At 32.7% G+C, this 24,550-nt stretch overlaps 1 non-coding gene and 1 pseudogene across 1 annotated transcript; one reads left to right on the plus strand and one right to left on the minus strand.

Annotated features, from left to right (window-relative positions):
• Positions 1–22,905, minus strand: LOC110667518 (metacaspase-1-like; annotated as a pseudogene).
• Positions 5,740–5,846, plus strand: LOC131182706 (small nucleolar RNA R71). Its single transcript, XR_009150967.1, has one exon. It is a non-coding gene; the product is annotated as a small nucleolar RNA R71 (small nucleolar RNA).
• Positions 22,906–24,550: the final 1,645 nt, after the last annotated feature.

The raw sequence follows: 24,550 nt of genomic DNA on the forward strand, positions 1-24,550 counted from the left end.
TTAGTGGGCTTTTGGGTTTGGGCTTGGGGTAGCTGCTGGCCCATTCTGGTGAAGGAAGTTTTTATCCTGCAAAACAAACAGGCAACACAAGTTAGAACATAAGGATAGGGGGGTTATGTCGCAGGTTGTGCAATAATCTGCCCAAAAATGTGCCCAGCGAACATAAGCGGTGACACAAGCAAACCCGGTTATCGCAAGTTGTGCAACAATCTGCCCAAAAATGTGCCCAGCGGACATAAGCGGTGACACAAGCAAAACCGGTTATGTCGCAGGTTGTGTAACAATCTGCCCAAAAATGTGCCCAGCGGACATAAGCGGTGACACAAGCAAAACCGGTTATGTCGCAGGTTGTGTAATCTGCTGCCCAAATTTGACCAAATTTCATAGCACCTAAAAAATTGAAACAAATTAGATTTCAAATAATTAAACCTTCATAACATGAATTCTAATTGTCCAATTTGTCATGTTCATCAAATTCTCATAAAAAATAATTTTTCAAAGCACCAATTCACACACCCACATTCAAAAAATTTTCCTTGTAAACCAAGATGTCAAAATTTGAAAAAATTTTCTCTTAAAATTAACCAAAAAGGGCAATGAATCCATCAAGAATTACCAGCAAATACTCAACAAAAGAAAGATGAAAATTATAAGTGAACAAATTTAAAACTAAAATTTAAAGCTAAAATTTAAAGCTAAAAATAAAATTTTTATTGCTCATTTGCTTGCAATGCATTGCATCCCATCTGCTCAAGGAAATTAGAACAATGTCAAACTCTGAATAAGGAGTATAGAAAAACTTAAAACAAATATATATATGAAAGAAATAAAGAATCAATGAAAAATTGGGAGTTATGCGCAAAAAATGCTAAGTTTAGGTCTTTAGCTTGACCATATTCACTCAAAATGTTATGGAGAATGAGAGAGATAGCAAGTTGCTATCTTCTCAATTGGCTCACCAACTGAATAGTGCCTCAACCTTTGCCCATTTACCTTGAAATTACCCGATTTTTCACCAAAAATTTCAACAGCACCATGGGGGAAAACTTTCACAATTTTAAATGGACCGGACCACCTCGATTTTAATTTTCCTGGAAAAAATTTCAACCTGAATTGAATAAGAGAACTAAATCTCCTTCTTTAAAGTCCTTTTTCTTAATATGCCTATCATGCCATTTTTTTGTTCTTTCTTTATAAATCCTAGCATTTTCATAAGCATCAAGTCTCAATTCTTCTAACTCATCAAGTTGCAAAAGTCTTTTATGTCCAGCAGCTTGTAAATCAAAATTGATTGCTCTAATGGCCCAATAAGCTTTATGTTCTAACTCTACGGGCAAATGGCATGATTTCCCAAAAACTAACCTATAAGGTGTAGTTCCTATGGGGGTTTTAAATGCTATTCTATATGCCCAAAGAGTGTCATCTAATTTAAGGGATCAATCTTTTCTGGACTTATTGACAGTTTTCTCCAAGATTTGCTTGATTTCTCTATTTGTGATTTCTACTTGGCCATTTGTTTGAGGGTGATATGGTGTGGCAATCCTATGCTTTACCCCATATTTTCTCATCAATTTTTCAAATTGGTGGTTGCAAAAATGGCTACCACCATCACTGATTATGGCACGTGGGGCACCAAATCTGGTTAAAACAAATTTTTTCAGAAATTTTACCACAACTTTGGCATCATTGGTAGGTGTAGCAATAGCTTCTACCCATTTAGATACATAGTCCACCCCTACCAAGATATATTTATTCCCATAAGAAGATGGAAATGGCCCCATGAAATCAATTCCCCACACATCAAACAATTCAACTTCTAATATGGATTGTTGGGGTATCTCATCTCTTTTGGAAATGTTGCCTACCCTTTGGCACCTATCACACTTGCTTACAAAATCTCTCACATGTTTAAACATATTAGGCCAATAGAAACCTGATGTCAAGACCTTTTCAACAGTTTTTGAGACACTAAAATGACCACCATATTCAGAGGAATGACAATGGTAAATAACATCATTTATTTCTTCCTCTGGTATACATCTCCTAATTATTCCATCATTACATCTCCTAAACAAAAGAGGTTCTTCCCAAGAATAAAATTTAACATCATGCAAAAATCTTTTCTTTTGCTGCCAAGATAAATCAGGTGGCAAGACACCACAAGACAAGAAATTCACAATATCAGCAAACCATGGAAGTGCAGAATTCAACACATACAACTGCTCATTCATGAAAAATTCATCAATTGGCACAATTTCATCATCTTTATTTTCAGTTTTTATACTAGAAAGGTGATCAGCCACCACATTCTCAACACCTTTTTTATCTCTTATTTCCAAATCAAATTCTTGAAGTAACAAAATCCATCTAATCAACCTAGATTTAGCTTCTTTCTTGCTCATTAAATACCTTATTGCTGCATGATCAGTGAAAACAATTACCTTTGAGTTGACCAAATAAGAACGAAATTTATTGAGTGCAAATACTACCGCAAGGAACTCCTTTTCAGTTGTAGCATAATTAACTTGAGCTTCATCAAGGGTTCGGCTTGCATAGTAAATGGCATAAGGTTTCCTATCTTTCACTGCCAAGGATGCACTCCAACAAAGAAACTCACTTGCATCACACATAATTTCGAATGGCAAAGTCCAATCCGGGGTTGCATGATAGGAGTCATGTTAATGCCGTTTTTAACCTGCAAAAAGCAACCATACAATCTTGATTAAAATCAAATTTAACATCATGATTCAAAAGATTTGTTAAGGGTTTAGCAAGTTTAGAAAAATCCTGAATAAATCGCCGGTAAAACCTGGCATGTCCAAGAAAACTCCGCACTCCTTTGACAGTGGTTGGAGGGGGCATTTTTTCAATAATTTCTATTTTGGCTCTATCCACTTCAATTCCCCTGTTTGAGATCAAATGCCCTAGAACGATCCCTTCTTGGACCATAAAGTGGCATTTCTCCCAATTCAACACTAGATCATTTTCAGCACATCTCTGCAAGATTTTAGACAGATTAATCAAGCATGAATCAAAATTAGTGCCATAAATTGAAAAGTCATCCATGAAGACCTCCATAATTTCTTCAATAAAATCAGAAAAAATGGCCATCATGCACCTTTGAAATGTGCCAGGTGCATTACACAATCCGAATAGCATCCTTCGATAGGCAAAGGTGCCATAGGGACTGGTAAAGGTAGTTTTTTCTTGGTCATCAGGATGTATTGGAATTTGAAAGAAACCAAAATATCCATCTAAGTAACAAAAGAAAGAATGCTTGGCTAATCTCTCTAACATTTGATCCATAAAAGGAAGGGGAAAATGGTCTTTTCTTGTAGCATTGTTCAACTTCCTATAGCCTATGCACATTCTCCAACCTGTAACAGTTCTAGTGGGTATCAATTCATTATTCTCATTTTTAACAACTGTTACCCCACCTTTTTTTGGTACAACATGCACAGGACTAACCCACTCACTGTCAGAAATAGGGTAAATAATTCCAGCAGCTAGTAATTTTAGGATTTCCTTTTTCACAACATCCTTCATTGTAGGATTCAATCTTCTTTGGTATTAAATGGAAGGTTTACTATTTGGCTCAAGGAAAATCCTATGCATACAGACTGTTGGACTAATTCCCTTTATATCATCAATTGCATAACCCAAAACTCTTCTATATTCTCTCAAAACTCTCAACAATTTGTCAATCTCAATATCAGTCAAACATGCACTAATTATAACAGGATATGTTCCATTTCGTCCAAGAAAAGCATACCTGAGGTTGGAAGGAAGAGGTTTTAAGATCTACCTTTGGGGCATCCTCTACCTTTAATGATGGTGGTTTGATCTCCAAATTTTGCACTCCTTCAAGTTAAAAAATTGTGGCTTCAGGATGTGGTGGAGAGCTCTCTAAATGTTGTGCAAAAGCAGCTATGTTGTGATTGTCATCATCAATGCTTCCACCATGGACTAAGCAATTTTCAAGAGGGTCTTGTGGATAGCTTTTTCTGAAATGCTCTTGAACAATCTCATCAATAATGTCTACCCGCAAATAAGACTCAACTTCTTCATGTTTCCTTTTCATGGCTAGATTGATGTTGAATATCATTTGATCATCTCCCACTCTAAGTGTTAATTTCTCACCCTTTACATTAATTAATGCACCAGCTGTTGCCAAAAAGGGTCTTCCCAATAAGATAGGAACTTTTGTGTCTTCTTCCATATCTAGAATGACAAAGTCCACCGGAATGTAGAATTTTCCAACCTTGATAGGCACATTTTCAAGAATGCCTTCCGGATACTTAATTGAACGGTCAGCCAATGAAAGATACATGTTTGTGGGCTTCAACTCTCCCATATTCAACTTCTCATATATTGAAAGTGGCATTAGGTTGACACTAGCTCCAAGGTCACATAAGGCATTTGCCACACAATTATCACCAATATGACAAGGAATGGAAAACACACCCGGATCTTTGAGTTTGGGAGGTAACTTCTTCTGAATTATAGCACTGCATTGCTCTCCCAAGTTGATAGTGTCATAATCTTCTAGCCTTCTCTTGTTGGAAAGAATCTCCTTCAAAAACTTGGCATAACTTGGCATTTGGGATAGTGCCTCAGTGAATGGCACATTGATCTACAACTTCTTTAGCACTTCAAAGGAATTTGCCAAATTGTTTATCTAGCTTATGCTTGATGGATCTTTGAGGGTAGGGAAGGGTGGGCTTGTAAGGTTCAGGTGGGATGTATGGTTTCTCTCCCTCATCTTGCTCACTTTTGCTTTCTTCTTCTTTTTCATTTTTCTTGCTCTCAACTGAATTTTCTTCTTTTGTGCTCTCTTTTTCTTCTCTCTTTTTTTCACTCTCTTGACCAACTTTCTTACCACTTCTCAAGGTCACAACCTTACATTGTTCATGAGGCTTTTGTGGTTGGCTAGGTAGTTTCCCATAGGACTTGCTTCCCGATGAGCTTGCTTGTTGAGCCAATTGAGTCTCCAACATGCGGTTGTGGACTTGTAATTCATCCATGGTTTGTCTCATGTGTTGCATTTCTTCCTCCAATTTGCTATTCATCTTGCTTTGTTCAGCAAAAAATTTCTCCATCATGCTTTCCAAGGTTAGTTTCGGTTCATGAGGTGGAAGGGATTGTTGTGCTCTTGCTTGATATCCAGGTTGTGGCTGCCTTGTGGGCTGAAATTGAGGCTGAAATTGAGGCCTATTTTGCTGCATAAACTGCTGGTTATGAGCATAATTTGAGCTTTGGCCTTGTTGAGCAAAAGTTGCTTGTGGTCTCTATGTTGAGTTGTTCACATTAGAGTAAGCATTTCCCATGGGTTTTTGTTGATAACCTCCTGCATAAGCAGCTTGTTCTTGCAAATAATCATCACCATAAGAAGAGTAATCAACTCCACAACTTTGAGTTCCATCTGTGTAGGCAACTTATTGCATAGTTGTGGGAGTTGAGGTTGTTGCCTTTGTGCAAAAATCACTAAGAAGCTGAGTCAACTGATCAAATCTTGCATTCATGTAGCTAACTGAGTCAAGTTCATAAATCCCAGCCTTCTTTGGCTCAAGTGCTCTAGGATTTCCCCACAAATGGGTATTATGAGCAATTTTCTCTAATAAATCATAGCATTCTTCACTTGTCATTCTCATGAAATCTCCTCCTGCTTGTGAATCAATTGTGTTTCTTATGGCTGGAGTAACTCTGGTGTAGAAATTCTGAACAATCATCCATTTAGGTATTTCATGATGAGGACATTGCCTTTCAAGCTCCTTAAATCTCATCCAAGATTCATACAAAGTTTCATCATCTCTTGGCTTAAAAGCTACCATCAAATTCCTCAAATGAGTAGTCTTCCCAGGTGGGAAAAACTGAGATAGAAAAGTTTGAGATAGCTGCTCCCAAGTGGCTATAGTAGCTTGTGGAAGTGAATCATACCACTCCAATGCTGAATCCCGAAGAGAGAATGGAAATAAGGTGAGCCGAATCACTTCATCAGAAACTCCAGGTTGCTTTTGTGTACCACATATCATCAAAAATTTCTTCAAATGAGAATGAGGATTTTCAAGTGGACTACCTCCAAATTGTGAATTCTGAACCATTTGAATAAGACCAGTCTTTAACTCAAACTGATTAGCTCCAATGATAGGTCTATTATCTCTCACATCTGCACATCTAGGGAAAGCATAATCCAACATGGATCTTCTCTGAGGATCATTTTGATTAACCACTTCATTTTGCCTATTTTGCTCATTTGCTCCATTGTTTCCACCAATAGCTCTATTTTGATTCTCCATATTTTCAATTGTCACCTCTTGCTCAAATCTTTGTTGTTCTTCTTTTTCTGCTTCCTTTCTTCTCTTGTATTCCTTTTTGTTGGCTCGACAGAATTTTTCAATTTCAGGATTGAACAACAATTCAGTATCACTTGTGCTTTTCGATCGTCTCATAAACAAGAAAAGTACCTGAAAAACACAAGGAGTAGTAGTGAAAATAAAAGAAAATAAAAATTCTAATCAGCTTAAAACAATTAAAATCCAACTTAAAACAAACAATTCCCCGGCAACGGCGCCAAAAAACTTGATGTTGTGTCCGCAAGTGCACGGGCCACAGTAGTATAGTTTTAAAAAAATGATATCGATCCCACAGGGAATTGTGCTTAAATTGGAAATAAAAGGATAAGCTAATTAGAATGACAAAATTTAAAGATGTAAAATGAAAATTGGTATTTGAAGAATTTAAGCTAAATCAAACAATTAACTAAATTAATTGAGCTAGATTACCAAGATTTAAATTGAAATTGCTATTTATAAATTTTGGAGAAATTAAATCTAAATTCAATAAAAATTAAAGTGATTCTAGAGATTGGATTTTCCATATTGTTTGCATGTGATTTATCCCTAATTTAGCCAAACACATGAGAATTGCAATTTTGAGGGAAATCAATTCTTAAATCTTTGAAACCTCTTTCAAGCATTCCAAAGTTGATTTTCATTAAATCAAACCCTGTTTTCACGGTATTTCAAACCTAACAAAAACCCAATTAAAGCTCTAATTGATTTTTGGAAAGTTCCCCTTAATTCTCTTAGCTTATCTCTAACACCAAGAAAACTAAGTTTATTGCAAGATTATCTATCCCAAATATTCACTTTTCAGTCCATCTATTAAGGATTAAAGCTTAACTTAATGAGGGCCCATTCATCAAGCAAGGCAACAAGCTCACAAGCAATAAATCAAAATGTAACAAACCTCATTTAAATGGCTAAATCAGTTCAAAACCTCAATACAAAGCAATATTTACAAACCCATCTCTAGAATCTCAAATAACTACTCACTAATCATAATTTCTAAACAAACCCAAATGTATAAATGAAGAAATAATGGAAATGTAAGCTAAGGAGTAGAAAATCCCAGAAAAATGCAGATGAAGCTACTGCAGAAAAGTGCAGAATGAGCTCTTTGCTGCTGCTGCAGAAATGGATCCCGTCTCCCTCCTTCTCTCTTTCTATTCTTGCCCAAAAGTGCCTCCCTTACTCCCTATGGAAAGAAAATGATAAAGGAGGCTTTATATGGGTTAAGGGTCTGCCCTAGAATGGGTAAAAAGGAGGAAGGTTCCAGAGAAAGTGAGGTAAAAAGTCAGAGTAACGAGAATGCCACGTCAGCCATTTCCAGTAAAAACGACATAAGCTGAGTCGGTTGTGTCGTGGGTTGTGTCGCGGGTTGTGTAGCTCTTGGCCTGAATATCTGACGATCGACACAACCTGCGACATAAGCTAATTTGGTTGTGCTGCAGGTTGTGCAACAATCTGCCTGAATATCTGACGATTCGACACAACCTGAGACATAAGCTAATTCGGTTGTGCTGCAGGTTGTGTCGCTCTCGGCCATTTTTTTACTCAACTTCAAAATTTTTGCAATTCGACTTTAATCTCCTCCAAATGGCTACTCTAATCAAAATACATCAAACTTCTCCAAATTTACCCTACAAAACAAATAAATTCCAAAAATTAAACTAAGAAATGTGAAAATTGTAAAATTGACTAAATATATACTAATATCTATAATAATAGCTATGAACAAGGGTAAATTATGTGCAAAAATTACTCCTAAATGATAATATTAAATGCATGCATCAGCATACAAGTGTTTTCATATTTTAATAATATTTTTGAGGTATAGAAAATGACATCCTCTAAGAGAAAGTTATTTTCCTTAAAAATTCTTTTATCAATAAAAGATTTTCCGTTAATCCATCAATTTTATTGAATGTTCTACATACTAGAAAATGTACAAAACACTTTTCAAGAAGAGCCAATTATGATCTTTTGTTGCTGTGGTTATTGAATCTATTGAAAATGGTCTCAAGGATTGTGAAGTAGCCAAATGGGCATGATGTTTGCAGATGATATAGTTATGATAGATGAGACGCGAGAATGAGTCAATAGAAAACTAGAGCTTTGGAGAAGTACTCTAGAGTCAAAGGGCTTTAAGTTAAGTAGAACGAAAACAGAATACATGCATTGCAAGTTCAGTGAAAGCCGAACTGGTGATAGGGAAGGAGTTAGTTTGGATAGAGTGGTACTGTCCCAAAGTAACCACTTTAAATATCTTGGCTCAGTCCTTCAAGTAGATGGGAGATGTGAGGAGGATGTTAGTCATAGAATTAAAGCCGGATGGTTGAAGTGGATACGTGCTACGGGAGTTTTATGTGATCGCAAGATTCCCAATAAGTTGAAAGGAAAATTTTACCGCATAACCATACGACCGGCCATGTTATATGGTAGTGAGTGTTGGCCACTGAAAGAGTCGTATGTGTCTAAGATAAGAGTTGCAGAGATGAGAATATTAAGGTGAATGAGTGGCCATACTAGACTAGATAAAGTCCGTAATGAGAGTATTAGAGAAAAGGTAGGAGTAGTGCCAATTGAGGATAAGTTGAGAGAAGGAAGATTGAGGTAGTTTGGGCATGTGAAGCGTAGACATACAGAGGCTCCAATTAGACAAGTAGAGCACATTAGGTTAGAGGATAGAAAGAAAAGAATGGGTAAACCTAAACTGACTTGGAGGAGAGTAGTACAACATGACCTAGAAGCATTACACATTTCCGAGGACTTAACCCAAAATCATTTAGAGTAGAGAAAGAGAATCCATATAGTCGACTCTAAATTTTTGGGATAAAGACTTAGTTGAGTTGAGTTGAGTTGATATGCCAAATTTTGTGAAGCTGGAAACGTATAAGGTATTGAACTATGCCAAATAAGCTGGAAACTTATTTGGTGGAATTGGCTGAAGCTTCATCATTATTGTTTGCTCTTCAGTTAGCTATTAACCTTAATTTTTGAAGATTGGCAATTGACAGTGATTGTCAAGTGTTAATCACTGTTGTTCAGTAGCAGCTAGCAGGACTTATCTCATATGAAATTGATTGCAGACATTCTTGATGTCTCTAAGATTTTTTTATTCTTGTTCTTTTTCTTTTATTCCTAGAACAACCAACATGGCGGCTCTTTGTTTAGCAAATTTTCATATTCCCAGAGATTCATTCTTTGTTAGTTTGGATTAGGAAGTGACTGAAGTTGTTAGCCTCTTGTTCTGACTGAAATTTCTCATTTTGATGAACAAAACTCCACTTTGCTCCTAAAAAAAATTAGTAGTCTCTCGATTTAAAATTTTCAACAACTAAGCTATAGAGGGTATTTATCTTAACTTATAAACTAGGCCTGTGCAGTTTTCGATGTGAGCCGAAAAACTGAACCGAACCGAGTCATTTTGGTTCAATCATTTTAGTTTTTTAGTTCTATCAGTTCGATTTGATTTGAAACTTTTAATATATTCGGTTTTCGATTCGGTTCGGTTTTTTATCAGTTAAAACCGATAAAACTAATTAAACCGAATAGTAAAATGGCCCAAATAATTTTTCAGCCCAAGATGTATAAGCTTCAAGGCCCAAGATGCATAAGCCCTGCCCAAATAATAAAAATTCTAATATTTTTAGTTTAATACAATGGAATCAAACCGAACTATTATTTTTCGGTTTGGTTTGGTTCGGTTATCTTTATGTGATCGGTTCGGTTCGGTTTATATTTTTAAACGATTCGGTTTTTCGATTTTTGGTATTCGGTTCGATTCGAAACCTAACCGATCGAATGCTCTCCCCTATTACAAACTTATTAAACCAGTTTATAAATTCTAAAAATAAATTAACATATTTGTTTATAATAATTTTCAGGCTTAAAAATTATACTTATAAACTAACTTTTCTTTTTTGTACTTATAAGTTCATAGTTTGACCAAGTATTTTACTATATTATCTTTATTTAATTTTTAATTTTTCATCATAAATCTTATTTAATATCATTTTTAGTCTATTTTAATAATAAATGTATTTATAAGCTTTTTTTTTTATCAAACATATTAATTATTTATCAATCACTTATAAGTATTTTAACCAAATACGTAATTGTTTAAAATTTTAAATGCTTATAAACATTAATTTTTGTAAGTTAAACCAAATACTCTCATAATATCAAACTAGTTGATCGGCTATTTAAAATTTTCAATGAAAAAAAAAATCTTGCATGTTGACAAATTGAGGTTTTTTCAAGCAAACTAATAACTCATTAATTTTGCAATACGTTTGCAATTTCAAATGTTCTTTCTACTACTGAAAGCCAAATAGAAGATTTAGATTTTTTATTAACTTATAATTAAAATCATTTGAGTTTGTCTCTGCCTTTTGATTTGATTTTTTTATTAATTCCTTATAATTAAAATTATCTAATAGATCGGAAATTATAAAAGGAGAAGTGCTTGTTAAAAATTATAAGACAGATTAATATTCCACTATTGCACTGTTAGTCCAATGAAATATTATTTTATCATTTGGAATATCATTTACTTTCCTATTATTAAAAAATTTTTAAAATGTTAGATAAAAAATGTGTGAATTACTTAATTATAATTTGTTTATTTATTTATAAGTTTTATTTGTGAATTATTAACTGAATATTTATGTTATCTGCAGTGACGGAGTCCATTTTTTTTATTAAATAAAGAGTCCAATTAAAATATATAATTTATAAAAATAATATATATGAAATAAACAAAAGTTGATAATAAAATTTATTTAGATAAAATTGACTTGTTCAAAATTAAATGAAATTGTTGTTAATTTGAAAATATAATATATGTTTAATATTATAAATTTTTTATGGCTTAAAATTAAAAAAGCTTATTCAATTTATATTTTGAGGATGTTGAAAATTCAACAATAAGAGATTCCAACAATAATAATGAATTATAAAAAGAAAGTCACTAAAATTTTTTAAATTGATGAAAAAGATGATAAAAGATTTGATGATATTATCTAATAATTTAAATTTCAAAGCATAGAAATTGGTGTTTGTGGATTTATTGGAAAAGTAAAATGGTAAAATATAATTAATGGAGAGAAAGACACCAAAAGACAATGATGTTTGGGGATTTTTTTAGCAAAAATATTTATATTCCACTATTGATATCATTCTTTCAATCAGACAACAAAGGATTTAGAGTTTTTTTTTTTTTTTTTTTCAAATTGCTAATAAACTACTAAAATTTTTTAAAGTATTAGGCTACAGCTTCATATAAATTTGGTAAATAAAAGAAAAAATACTAAATTTTTAAAAATTATTATAATCCTAAAAAAATTTTAAAATTCCAAGGGTTTAGTGCCCACCAAAATTTAGGGGGTAACAATAATTTTTTATGAAATTATTATTACACCCTTCAAAAATTTTAAAATCTCAGGGCCTAGTATCCCCCTTAGCTCATAAGTGGCTACGTCTCTAGTTATCTGTATTCTTAATTCTAAGAAATTGTTTAGACCTAATGACAAAGAAAAAAAAATCCAAACTTGTGTACTTTTTTTTTTTTTTACAATTGTGGCATCATCCTTTAATTTTATCAAATTGATATATGAATTATAATTATATATATATTTTTTAAAATACATATTTAACCCTCAAATTTAAAAATTTCTTGACTTTATACTTTTTCAAACATAAATCTAATTATTAAATTTGATAATTTACTGATATAATTTGTTATAAGTCAGTAATTAAAATGATAGTTATTTAAACAGTTGTAATATAAATACAAAGTCATTCCCCATCTGCTCCTATTAAAATTAATTGCCAATTTATTAGTATGATGGTTGCTTTTTTACATAAATTTTGATTTCTTAACATAATTAATTACAAATTTTATCATTAATAAAATTTTATAATATAATTTTAAAAATATAAAATATAAAAATATTAAATTATATTATTAAAATAAAGTAATAAATAATTCACACATGATCTTTAATCCGTCTTCTTCCCTAGCATACTTCTTCTTTTCCTCCTCTCGCTGTGCTAGGGTTGGAAATCGAGATTTGTATCCCAACAAAAGCAAACAAAGATTGTTGGTGCCCTTGCTATGTTATATATACACTAGTGATGGCTTGGCACACTGCACATCGAATGGCTTGAGCTTCTGGTGGCAGTGGCACCAGTACTGCCACCAGTAGCTGCGCACCGCACCAGCTGCATCTTTCTCTTCTACTTGCCATTTCTAGGTAGCTAGATTTTGCTATTGGATGTGTTTTGACGGGATGGAAATGGCAATTAGGGAAAAGGGTTTTGTCATTGAGCAACAATGATTAATTGATGACGAGAAGGAATTGTTCTTTGTCAAACCTAGTGATAAATTCGATCGATCTCCTGGGGAAGTAGTAGAGAACCAGATGCTAATCTGCTGCTGCAGCTGCTTCTTCTTATCCTTTATTATTATTATTATTATTATTATTATTATTATTATTATTATTATTATTGATGGCCAAATAGAAGATTAAGATTTTGTTAATTTCTTATAATTGAAATTATTTCATTTTGCTTCTACCTTTTGATTTGATTTTATTAATTTCTTATAATTAAAATTATCTTTTTTTTAGTAGATCGGAAATTATAAAAGGGAACTTTTTAGGTCATAACTTTTTGCATTATAAGATAAATGACTATTGCATTATTAGGCTAATGGCATATTGTTTTATAATGTGGAATATCATTTTTTTAATAAGCAAAACTTTTTATTAATAATTACAATTGTGGCATGTAAATGAATTAAAGGTGATGATTCCTTTTCCTAAACTCAAAATTTCACAATTCTAAAAAGGACTTTAGTACTATTGAATTAAAGTTCATCTATAAAGAAATACAGTTTCAATATGTAATCGGTTGGCTGGCTTCAAACATGAACAGGAGAAGCGGCCTTGTAACCCACATGTGCAACACATGGCCTTTAATCTATGTCTTCTTCCGCAGCATTCTTATTCTTCTCTTGATGTACAATGGTTGGATACAGAGATATGCCGCCCAACAAAAGAAAACAAAGATTGTTGGTGTCCTTGCCATATATGCTAGATGCTCTTGTTACCTCTGCCAAACTTTGTCCCAAGAAAAGAATTTATTCTTCTTCATGATCTCCCAAATCAACTTGTTGGTGTACTACATTAGCCAAAAGCAAGAGAGTGAAAGTGAATATATAACAAGTGAGAGCCAATTCAAATTGGTTTAAGTCATTTTGATAGGAGCAACTCTAAATTCAATAATTAAATCTTGTCGACAATTTTTAACACTCTTCAAATTAGAAATTTCACACGCTAGCTTGATCTATGTACGCTTGGAGAAGTGAAATGAAAAGAATCACCAATTAAGAATAAAGGAAATTAAAATGACACAGAGATAATGAACTGGATTCAGAGAAATTTGCTTCTATAATTAAGAAAGTCGATGATTTTGATTCAACACGACAAATCATAAAGAAACTAAACTTAACATCTAAGGATTATTGTCTAATTAATTAAGTTGATTTTTAATACAATAAATTTAATTTTTTTTATGTCAAATAAAAGATAATCTCATTAATTTTTCTACACAGTGAAGAGATCTCAGGTTTGAATATTTTTATCTGCACTTTTAAATATATAGAGTTCTTAAGCTTATTAATTATTATACGATACATATAAATAAATTTTAAACAAAGAAAATCTAGCATCCAAAATAATGGATACTTATACAATTAATAAACGTAATTATCGACATATGACACTTAATTTTTGACAAAGATTTTCATTAATTGAAAAATGCTTGAATTTTCATTCATAAGGGGTAAGAATGTCAACAATATTGGCTAGAATATCTTCAAAGTGAAAATCATCTGAATCATTACGTAAAATATGCTTGGTAGCATAATGAACAACTAAATTAGAGTTCTTAGAGACTGACTACATGAAAGTTCTTGAAAATCCCTAGCAATGAGCTAGGTAAGTAATTACGGATCTTGTGCCGCTATTCAAGAATATAGTTATAGGCAATTGACTTTGAATTCACATGATTTGTTGGCATCATTGAGCTATCTATCTCACCAATTGCTGAAAGAAGACGAAGATGAAGAGCAATTTGGAAATCAAAAGTTTAAGCTTGTGCAACTATATATGTTATAAAAATGGCTTAAAACTCAATGTTTTTTACTATTATATTTATTGGGTAAGTTTATTTTAGTTAATTTTTAGCTTTTTCATCTACGTTAGTTTAAAATTTTTAATTTAAACTTAATTTAGTTAAAAATTAAAAAATTAATTTTTTTAAATTTTTTACTCAAATGAAAAGTTAAAAAAATCTAGTTCATATATTTTAATATTTAAACTAAATTAAACTTAAATTATAATTTTTGAATTAATTTTGATAAAAAAATTAAAAATAAGTTAAATTAAACATCTTGTCTCAAAAAAATTGAGATTGCCTAAAACATGGGCTGAGTTTGGAATATTTTCGATTCTGTTAATAAATGGGCTCGCCTTGGATATATGTTTAGGTTCAATGTCCAACAGTCAAGGCCATATGCATTTAGGGTAATTCAAAATACGGACCGACTTATATATATATATATAATATAATATAATATAATTTTTTTATGAGAAAAAATATAATATAAACAATTAAAATTTTATATTAATGATTTAGACTAAAGGAGAAAAATTTTCTCACTAATAACTAATTTTTTTTAATTTTAAACAATAAAAAAAATCCCTTTGTAATACTGCTCTTTTTAGAATTTGCACCCATAAAATATATTAAACTACCAAATATCAATGAAAGAACATATTACACTTTTAAACTCTATTGATAGAAGATCATTATCTATACTTGAAAATTTAAACAACCATTCATGTTGTAGTTGAAACTACCAAGAACCCATCAAATGCGAGAAAAAATAAATAAAATCCTACGAAGGGGAAGAAAACAAAACCTTATTAATGGAGTGTAAGATTTCAATATTGAAGATAGAATTTTAGATTTGTTCGTAATAAATAATCCAAATTTGAAAGTTTATTAAAAAAAATAAAACAAATAAAAAATTGATTTGGGGGTAACTATAAGTGAAAAACTCAAGGTTAACTGTCCAAATAAAAGAGATTTAAAGAAAAAAAAAAAAAAGAAAAAGATGAGAGAGAAGAATTAGATAATCATCCGCCAAAAATTACGTGTAGTGTTAACTAATTAAGGACTAAAAAAAATTCTGCCTTAATAATGTCCAAGAAGAAAATTTTATTCATGTCTTGTATGATTTTTTTTTTTAAATAGAAATAAAAAAAATTAAGATATCTCCTTAATTTAAGTGTCAATCCATCTATCTAATAATGTCCCTAGCTAATGAAAAAAAAAATTATATGATGTCCCAATAATGAAAAAATAAATAAATTTGCATTCACCATATGCATGAGTTCCATTATTAATAAAATTTCTTCCCTTAACTAATTGACTGAAAAACAATAACACTTATGTAGGCACATAAGTCCCATTGTATAGTTATTTAACATAATATAACCTTTTTAGAGAATATTTGTCTTAACTTATAAATTTATTAATCTAAACCGATAAACTAAAACAATAAGTTGGAAATGACTAACTTTTCATTTGAATACTTATAAGTATCATGTTTATAAGTTAATTTTACCAAATATTTATTATGTTACTCTCATTTAATTTTTAAAATTTTACCACATATCTTATTTAATATTATTTGTAGTTATTTTAATAATAAATGTACTTATAAATTAATTTATTTTTTACCAAATAAATCAACTATTTATTAATCATTTATAAATTATTTAAATAAATATATAACTATTTAAAATTTTAGATACTTATAAGTTAAAATAAACACTCTATAACTATAATATTCTGTGCTTCCCCTTAAATAAAGTAATGGAAAGAGATATGATGGGTGGAAGAGAGGAGTCCATGTTCCAAAAAATTGATTGGACAAATTATGATCTAAATTAAGTGTTAATTTTATGTTTTTAGCTTAAATATTATTGTCTTATTTCAAGAAGAAGTGGCTCACGTGTTGGAAGAAGTCAATCAGCAACTATCATAAATTTTATTGATGAGACTTATAAATTCCTTATAATTTTATCGAATTATTTGAAATCTTTATTTTTAATTTCATGATATTTTTAATTTCATGAAATTGGCTATGTTGGAATCAAAATCTGCCAAATTGTTTATTAAATTTTGTAAATAGTTTGTTTAGTGTCTAATTAATAAAAAAAATCTAAATCTTTAATAAAATTATAATTTATAATCCATTTATTTTAATTTTGCTAATTAAAGTCAAATTGAGTAAAGTAGTTATAATTTTATTCAATTAATTAAAACTGAACTTCTATTTTTATTTAATTGATTAAAATTAATTTTACAATTATTGACTTCTCCCAATCACTATAATTTCTGTTAACAAAAAATAGACTTAAATTTTTTTAGGTTCAGGTTCAATTATCACTTGTATTGTATGCAGTGACTCATTTAGAGTTTGACCTCTTCTTTGTGGCTTGGATTTACAACTCAACTCAACTCAACTAAGTCTTTATCCCAAAAATTTGGGGTTGACTATATGAATTCTCTTTCTCTACTCTAAACGATTTTGGGTTAACTCCTCCGAAATGTGTAATGATTCTAGGTCATGTTGTACTACTATACTCCAAGTCAGTTTAGGTCTACCCGTTCTTTTCTTTCTATCATCTAACCTAATGTGCTCTACTTGATTTACAATCTAGTTAATTATTTTTGCTACACCTGAGTTTGACTCATTATGGCACAGTCTGCTGTGCTTTTTGGCATCTTAAATTGTAACTGCCCTGATAATATATGAAATTCTCTGACTTGGAGAGTGCAGAAGACTATTGACATGATTTTATTCAGCTTAGTGTTATCTTTACCAAATCGCTTAAGCCAATATCGCTAGGGCTCCAACACTTTGTTCACATCACTTGTCAATCATTTTGAAATCAGCCTTACTCAATTCATGCACTTTAGAAAGCATTAAGAGGTATTAAACGTATAAGCAATTACAGTATTTTCTTATTGTTAGAAGAAAGAATACAAGTAATGAAGGAAAGAATTGTGTATTTGTCTGTGTCTTATTTACAGAGATATTACATCTATTTATACATGAGAATATGAGCTAATTTAGACAAGAATAATAATTGTTGTAATTATGCTACACAAATCTTCTATAATCATGCTAATTGCTGTAATTATGCTACATATATCTCCTACAATCATGCTAATTACTGTAATTATGCTAACACCCCCCTCAAACTCAAGGTGGTAGCACAAGTGCCAACTTGAGTTTGCTTAAGAGATCCTGAAAGCTAGCGAGAGGATGCGTTTTGGTGAATATATAAGCGGTTTGGCTGACAGAGGAGACATGAATCAAACATATGGTGCCATGAGCAACATGATGACGTACAAAATGATAATCAATTTCGATGTGTTTGCTACGCTCATGAAATACATCATTATGAGAAATCTGTATGGCACTTCTATTATCGCAATGAAGCATTGTGGCAGAAGAATGAGTGATACCCAAATCAGTTAATAACCACCGTAACCAAAGTAATTCAGATGTAGCATCAGCAAGAGCACGATATTCAGATTCTGTGCTAGAACGTGCAACAACAGTTTGCTTTTTGCTACGCCAAGAGATAAGAGAATTACCCAATAAGAAACAATAACTAGTTGTAGAGCGACGATCTGTTAGATCACCAGCCCAATCAGTATCAGAGTAGCCAGATAATACTAGGGAGGAGGTAGCGAAAAAGTGCAAACCATGAAAAAGAGTACCTTTGATATAATGAGGGATTCGAAGTACTGCAGAGAAATGAGTTGAGTGAGGAGCAGACATAAACTGGCTGACCAGATGAACAGCGTATGAAATATCAGGTCGAGTAACTGTGAGATAAACAAGACTCCCGACAAGCTATCAATATAAAGTAGGATTATCAAGAGGAGTGCCATCAAGAGGTGTAAGTTTGCAATTGAGCTCCAATGGGGTTGATACTGTTTTGCTATCAGTGATACCTGCTCGAGAAAGTAAGTCGGATGCATACTTAGCTTGAGATAGATAATAGCCATCAAAATTTTGAGAAACTTCAAGACCCAAAAAATAGCTGAGAGAACCCAGGTCTTTCATTTCAAAATGCTGATTGAGATAATGTTGTAACTCTGAAATACCAGATAAATCATCTCCTGTTATTATCATATCATCAACATAAAGTAACAGAAGAACAATACCACTGTCAGTTCGGCGAGTGAATAATGCAGAATCATATGGACTAGAGAGAAAACCAAGTTGAGCAAGAGTGGAACTAAATTTGGCAAACCAGGCCCTGGGAGCTTGTTTTAATCCATATAAGGCTCGCTGAAGTTTGCAAACCTTATGAGGAGAATGATAACCAGGAGGAGGATGCATATAAACCTCTTTTGTTAAATCACCATGAAAAAAAGCATTTTTGACATCCATCTGGAAAAGTTTCCATTTACGAACTACAGCAATAGCTAAGAGACTGCGAATAGATGTTAATCGGGCCACTGGAGCGAAAGTTTCTTCATAGTCGATACCATACTCTTGAGTGTACCCTTTGGCTACTAAGCGAGCTTTGTAGCATTCAATAGTTCCATCAGAATGGGTCTTGATTTTGTAAATCCATTTGCAATCAATAGGGGTCTTGTTTGGTGGAAGATCAACAAAATCCCAAGTATGAGTTTTCTCTAAAGCCTGAAGTTCGTCAGTCATAGCTTGCTGCCAAAGAGGGTCAGTACTTGCCTCACAATAAGAACGAGGCTCATGAAGGGTTGCAATAGTAGAGTAACAGTGAAAATCAGAAAGATAATGAGGAGTTTCTCTTACACGAGTAGAACGACGAAGAGTAGTGCTAGGAGGAGATGCAGGCGCAGGTACTGGATCAACAACTGGTGCAGATTCAACAGGGGTAAGTGTAGTTGGGCTAATATTGAGCACATCACAATCACCTAGATCAGGACTTGGAAACAGCTATTTGGAGGAGTCAGTGAAAAATAGAGAGTCAGTATTGACAGAGTGATGAAATTTGGAAAGAGAAGAGAACATAGTATTGTCCCAAAAGGTAACATGACGAGAGATGCGTAACTTATTAGAAACAGAATCCCAACAATGGTACCCTTTGTGTTCAATACCATGACCAAGAAAACAACATAGACTAGCACAGGGTTCTAATTTGGTATGTTCATGAGGTTGTAAAAGAACAAAAGAAACACATCCAAAAGGTTTAAGGATGGTAGTCAGGAGGTTGTCCAAATAACTTTTCAAAAGGAGATAAATTATGAAGAACCAAGGTAGGAAGACGATTAATAATATAAACAACATGAAGAGCTGCTTCTCCCCAAAATTTTTCTGGACATGAGGCAAAAAGAAGAAGAGTACGTACAGAATCAAGAATATGACGATGCTTGCGTTCGGCTCGCCCATTATGTTGAGAGGTGTGAGGACAAGAACGTTGAACAACGGTGTCTTGTTGACTAAGAAACTGAAGTAAAGAAGAATCCCGATATTCCATAGCATTGTCTGTTCGGAGAATTTTAATGTCAGAAGAGAACTGAGTTTTAATCATTTTTGCAAATGTGATGTAAATTTGTGATAACTCAGATCGATGTTTCAAAAAATATATCCAAGTAAACCGAGAATAATCATCAATAAATATCACAAAATAACGAAAATCATTTATTGAAGAAATAGGAGAAGGACCCCAAATGTCAGAATGAATTAAACCAAAAGGAGTGTCTGAAGTAGTATTATTATGAGAAAAAGATAATGCAGGTTGTCTTGCAAGCTGACAATTTAAATAATTAAATGACTCAAACTTAGTATATCCTAATAATCCTCGAGAAATTAAAGGTTGAATTTTACTGGCAGAAGCATGACCAAGACGAAGATGCCATTGTTGAATGGAGGAATTAGGGATTGTAGCTGCAGACACAAATCTCTGAGGAAGATGTAAAGATGCAAGCTCAAATAATCGACCCACTCTGCGACCCTCCCCAAGAATCTGTCCCGTTTGTGGATCCTGTGCCTGGACACCATGGGGAGAAAAAATAACATTTAGTCCCTTTTCACACAACTGACCAATAGAAATAAGATTGAGTGCCAAATTAGGGATATAATAGGTGTCAGGGAGATGCAGATTTGAGGTAGACACATGATCGGTATGTGTGATGTTCATTTTAGTACCATTTGCAGTATGGATTGGTGGTAAGAAAGATACAGGTTTTGCAGAGGACGAGAATTTAAGATTAGTGGTCATATGATTACAACATACAAAGTCAAAAAGCCAATAAGAATTACCCGGAGTGGCAGACATGGCAGCAGGAGAATTAGAAGAGATAACCTGTTTGAATAGTGCCTCAAGATCACTCATGGTGATAGCAGTAGAACCCTCGATGCGCAATAGCGATGTGAGAGGAAGATCCAGGCTTTGAGACATTCTTGAATTTAGAATGCCCTCCTTTTGGTCTTGGAGGGCGTGTGGGACAATGTTCAAGAATATGACCATAACCATGACAATATTTGCATTCTATAGTAGGACAATATGCAAAAGCATGACCAATTTGATTACAATTCTTACAGAGTTGATTGCCAGATTTCTGATGTGAGGATCGGGTAGTTGCAAGAGCAGTTTCAAATTGAGGAGTTTTATCCAAACTAAGACAAGTCTCTTCAAAAATAATCTCTTGAATAGCAGTATCCAATGATGGGAGTGGATTTCGATGTAGCAGGGACGCTCGAATGGCCTCATATTCTGATCGAATAGCCATTAGAACTTGAATGAGATGAATATGATCTTCACTGATTTTGGACTGAGATATTTGATTCCAAATGGGTTGAACCTGAGCAAGAAAATCATTTACAGATTGACCTGCTTCTTGTTTCAGATTATGAAGAGTAGTCCACAATTGATAATAGTGGGCAAGTCCAATGGTCTGATATCGATTAGCAAAAAAATCCCAGATTTCTTTTGCAGAGTCATAATTAGCAAATTGGATGTAGATGGACGAGACAGAGGTATTGCGAAACCAGGTGATGATCTGATGATTTTTACTATCCCAATCCTCAAGATGATTTTCATCGTTCTCTCTTGTCGGCGTAGTGATGTCTCCGGTAACAATACGCCAAAGCTTGCGACCTATAAAAAAACTTTTCATTCCTTGAACCTAAAGATTATAGTTGGAATCAGTCAGAACTGTTGCAATAGGTTTTGAAATATCATATTTCTCCATTGATAACAAGATGAGAAGAAAAAAAAATGGTATAATAACAGGAATGAAAGAATGAACCAGAATAGGTTGCAGAGAGAGAAGAGAGACCCCAGAAACTATAAATAAAAGCTTTACGGCTCTGATACCATGTTAGAAGAAAGAATACAAGTAATGAAGGAAAGGATTGTGTATTTGTCTGTATTTATTTACAGAGATATTATATCTATTTATATATGAGAATATGAGCTAATTTAGTTAAGAATAATAATTGTTGTAATTATGCTAACACTTATATTAGTATCTGCAGCCATTTGATCATCTCGACAAGCACTGATTATAATAGCCAATCCACCATTTGTATTTTATTTAGCACCAGAGGATGACTGTGGTGATCCCAAGTCTTCCTATACTCGTGCTGCAAATTTTAAAATACAAGTGTTATATATACAACTGTGAAATAGATCTAGAACAGTTCCACGATGACAAGCATCAACAATTGCTTGGAGTGTGACATCTTTAGGAAGTGGGCCAACAATGGTGTTATAAATTTCATTGCCAAAGATCATGCCTGCTTGTATATAGTTTCATCGAACCATCGTGCACGCTCATTGGCCTCGAAGTCTGGCTGTCGTAAGCTGTGTCCGGAGAAATAGAACACCAGTCACCGGCCTGGCAGTCGTCCATCAGCCATTTCATGGTGTTCTGAATGTTCTTTTTTATTGAATTCAATTCTTTATGTAGCTCCTCTTCTATACGTATATACAATTTGCAGTAAACAAAATTGAAAACAACTAAAATTCTAATTGTTTTCATTACAAGATAAATTAGTGAATAATTCTTTAATCATTCATTATGTTCCAGGCATGTTAGATATCACTGAGTAGAATCATCTCCAGAACTATGAGACAATCATTTCAAACCAACTCGAAGCCTAAATTGATATTAAAAAAAAAAAAAAACTTGTAAAGATTTGCGTACCTGAGAGAATTAGAATGTTCTCTGCCTTAAATTCAAATAAATGAATCAACCAAGCTTTCATTGTCGTTACATCATCAGTATATAGTTCCCTTGAGCCCATATTTCGTGCCTTTGTAAGTCATGGCGATATGCAGTGGTTTAGTGTTCAGAGATTCCTTATTCTCAGCCTTGATAAGCATGACAGCAAGCATAAGCTTCTGGAAAAAATTTTCCTTTTCCTTCAGTGTTATTGTTTACAGGCTTTTTTTTTATAATCAAATTTAGCACACATCTTCACTTTCATGAATTATGATAAGCGACAAGGCTATGCAAATGGGAAGATATAAGATAGGGTATATTGCATAGGCAATTTATAAGCTTTATCCATACAAATTTTGTTTTATTTACCTTGTTTTTGGATGGAGGAATTTGAAATATAAAGTTTGAATTTGATAAAAGCATATGTTAGAGTCATAAATATATATTAGACTTATAAATGTGGTTAAATAATTTATAATTGGTGTTATTTCAAATTTACTCTAAAACGTTCTTAACAAATAGAATGATAATATTTGAAATTCATAATTTATTGATCACTTATACTAAAACTAAATCCAAATTCCTTATTTTAAATTTAAGTATCTAAGGATATCAATATTTTTGAGTGATTAAGATCACCTAAATTGTGAAATAGGAAAAAATAGAAAGTGCAAAGCCACAGCCACTAAATAGTTTTTATGGTAAGATAAAAAGAAATCTTGGAATGTCATTGTTAGATGTTGGGCTATGAGTTATACAAACATACGCCATCGTGTTAAAAACTTTGCAGAGGTGTAACTCTAATCCTTATAGTATAGCAATCCAAGCATCATGAACCAATTTGAACAAAATGCCAGCCCACCAAACTATCCTCACCCAGTGTCAACACTTTCCTTGTAGAACATCTGAAATTCCTATTACTAGGTGACTGAACCTCCTGCTCATCAACTATGGAAGCCATGTTTCCTCACGGATATAGGAAAGCCATCTCAAATTATATGTCCTAACTACAAGAGCCTCCAACTAAACAGTAGTGGAGAGACAAATATATATATATATATATGGGTTAGGGGTAAGTCCAACTTGAATCTTTTAAATTCCAGATATATACAATTATTATTGAGCTATACCTGCAGAGAAAATCTCTTTATTGCGTCTTATAATAATGGATGTGACATTCTTTGTCATTTTATTATTTCATTAACTATCGTGTTAAAAAATGATTCAAAATCTTTTTTTTTTTTTTTTTTCTTATGAACCATTCATCAACAGACAATACTTTATTCCTGAGAAAATTTTTTTGATGCTACCTGATCAGAATATTGTTGAGTAAGAACTCATCCAAGCAACCCTAATTTTTTCTAAAATTGTGAGATCAAAACTAAATGAAAAAAATATTAAGAATATACAAGTCTTAGAATTCTTACATTGAGATGAGATGGATGAAAAGACGTAAAAGTGGGAGGATTATAAATCTATTACTTTAAGATTTTGATTTGAATGTGATGTTAAGCCTATAAAGTATTTTTTTATAAAGCTTATTAAAAAAATTGTCTCTGAGCGTTTTGAGCTCCTCAGAACTCTTGAAAAAACAAGTTGAATAATATCCATAAATGTACCCCGCGACGCATAATGGATTGACACTTCCACAATCTGTAAAAGAATCAAAGTTTTAGTTATCTAGAAATGCATGGGATCTTCTTTTCTAGATTTCGGATTGCCTTGAAATATCTATATTCTCATAAGTCCAACGCTATAATGGAATCATATTTCATAGACATTGGTTTCTTTGATTACAGTTTATGTCTCCTTTTACACTGATTCGTATCTTTATTCTTCCACCTTATAAAGAAAGGAGAAGAATCGGATGCACTTCTCTTTATTTGGTGCATTCTTTT

This window comes from Hevea brasiliensis, chromosome 8 (genome assembly GCF_030052815.1).
Source record: "Hevea brasiliensis isolate MT/VB/25A 57/8 chromosome 8, ASM3005281v1, whole genome shotgun sequence".
NCBI lineage: Eukaryota > Viridiplantae > Streptophyta > Magnoliopsida > Malpighiales > Euphorbiaceae > Hevea > Hevea brasiliensis.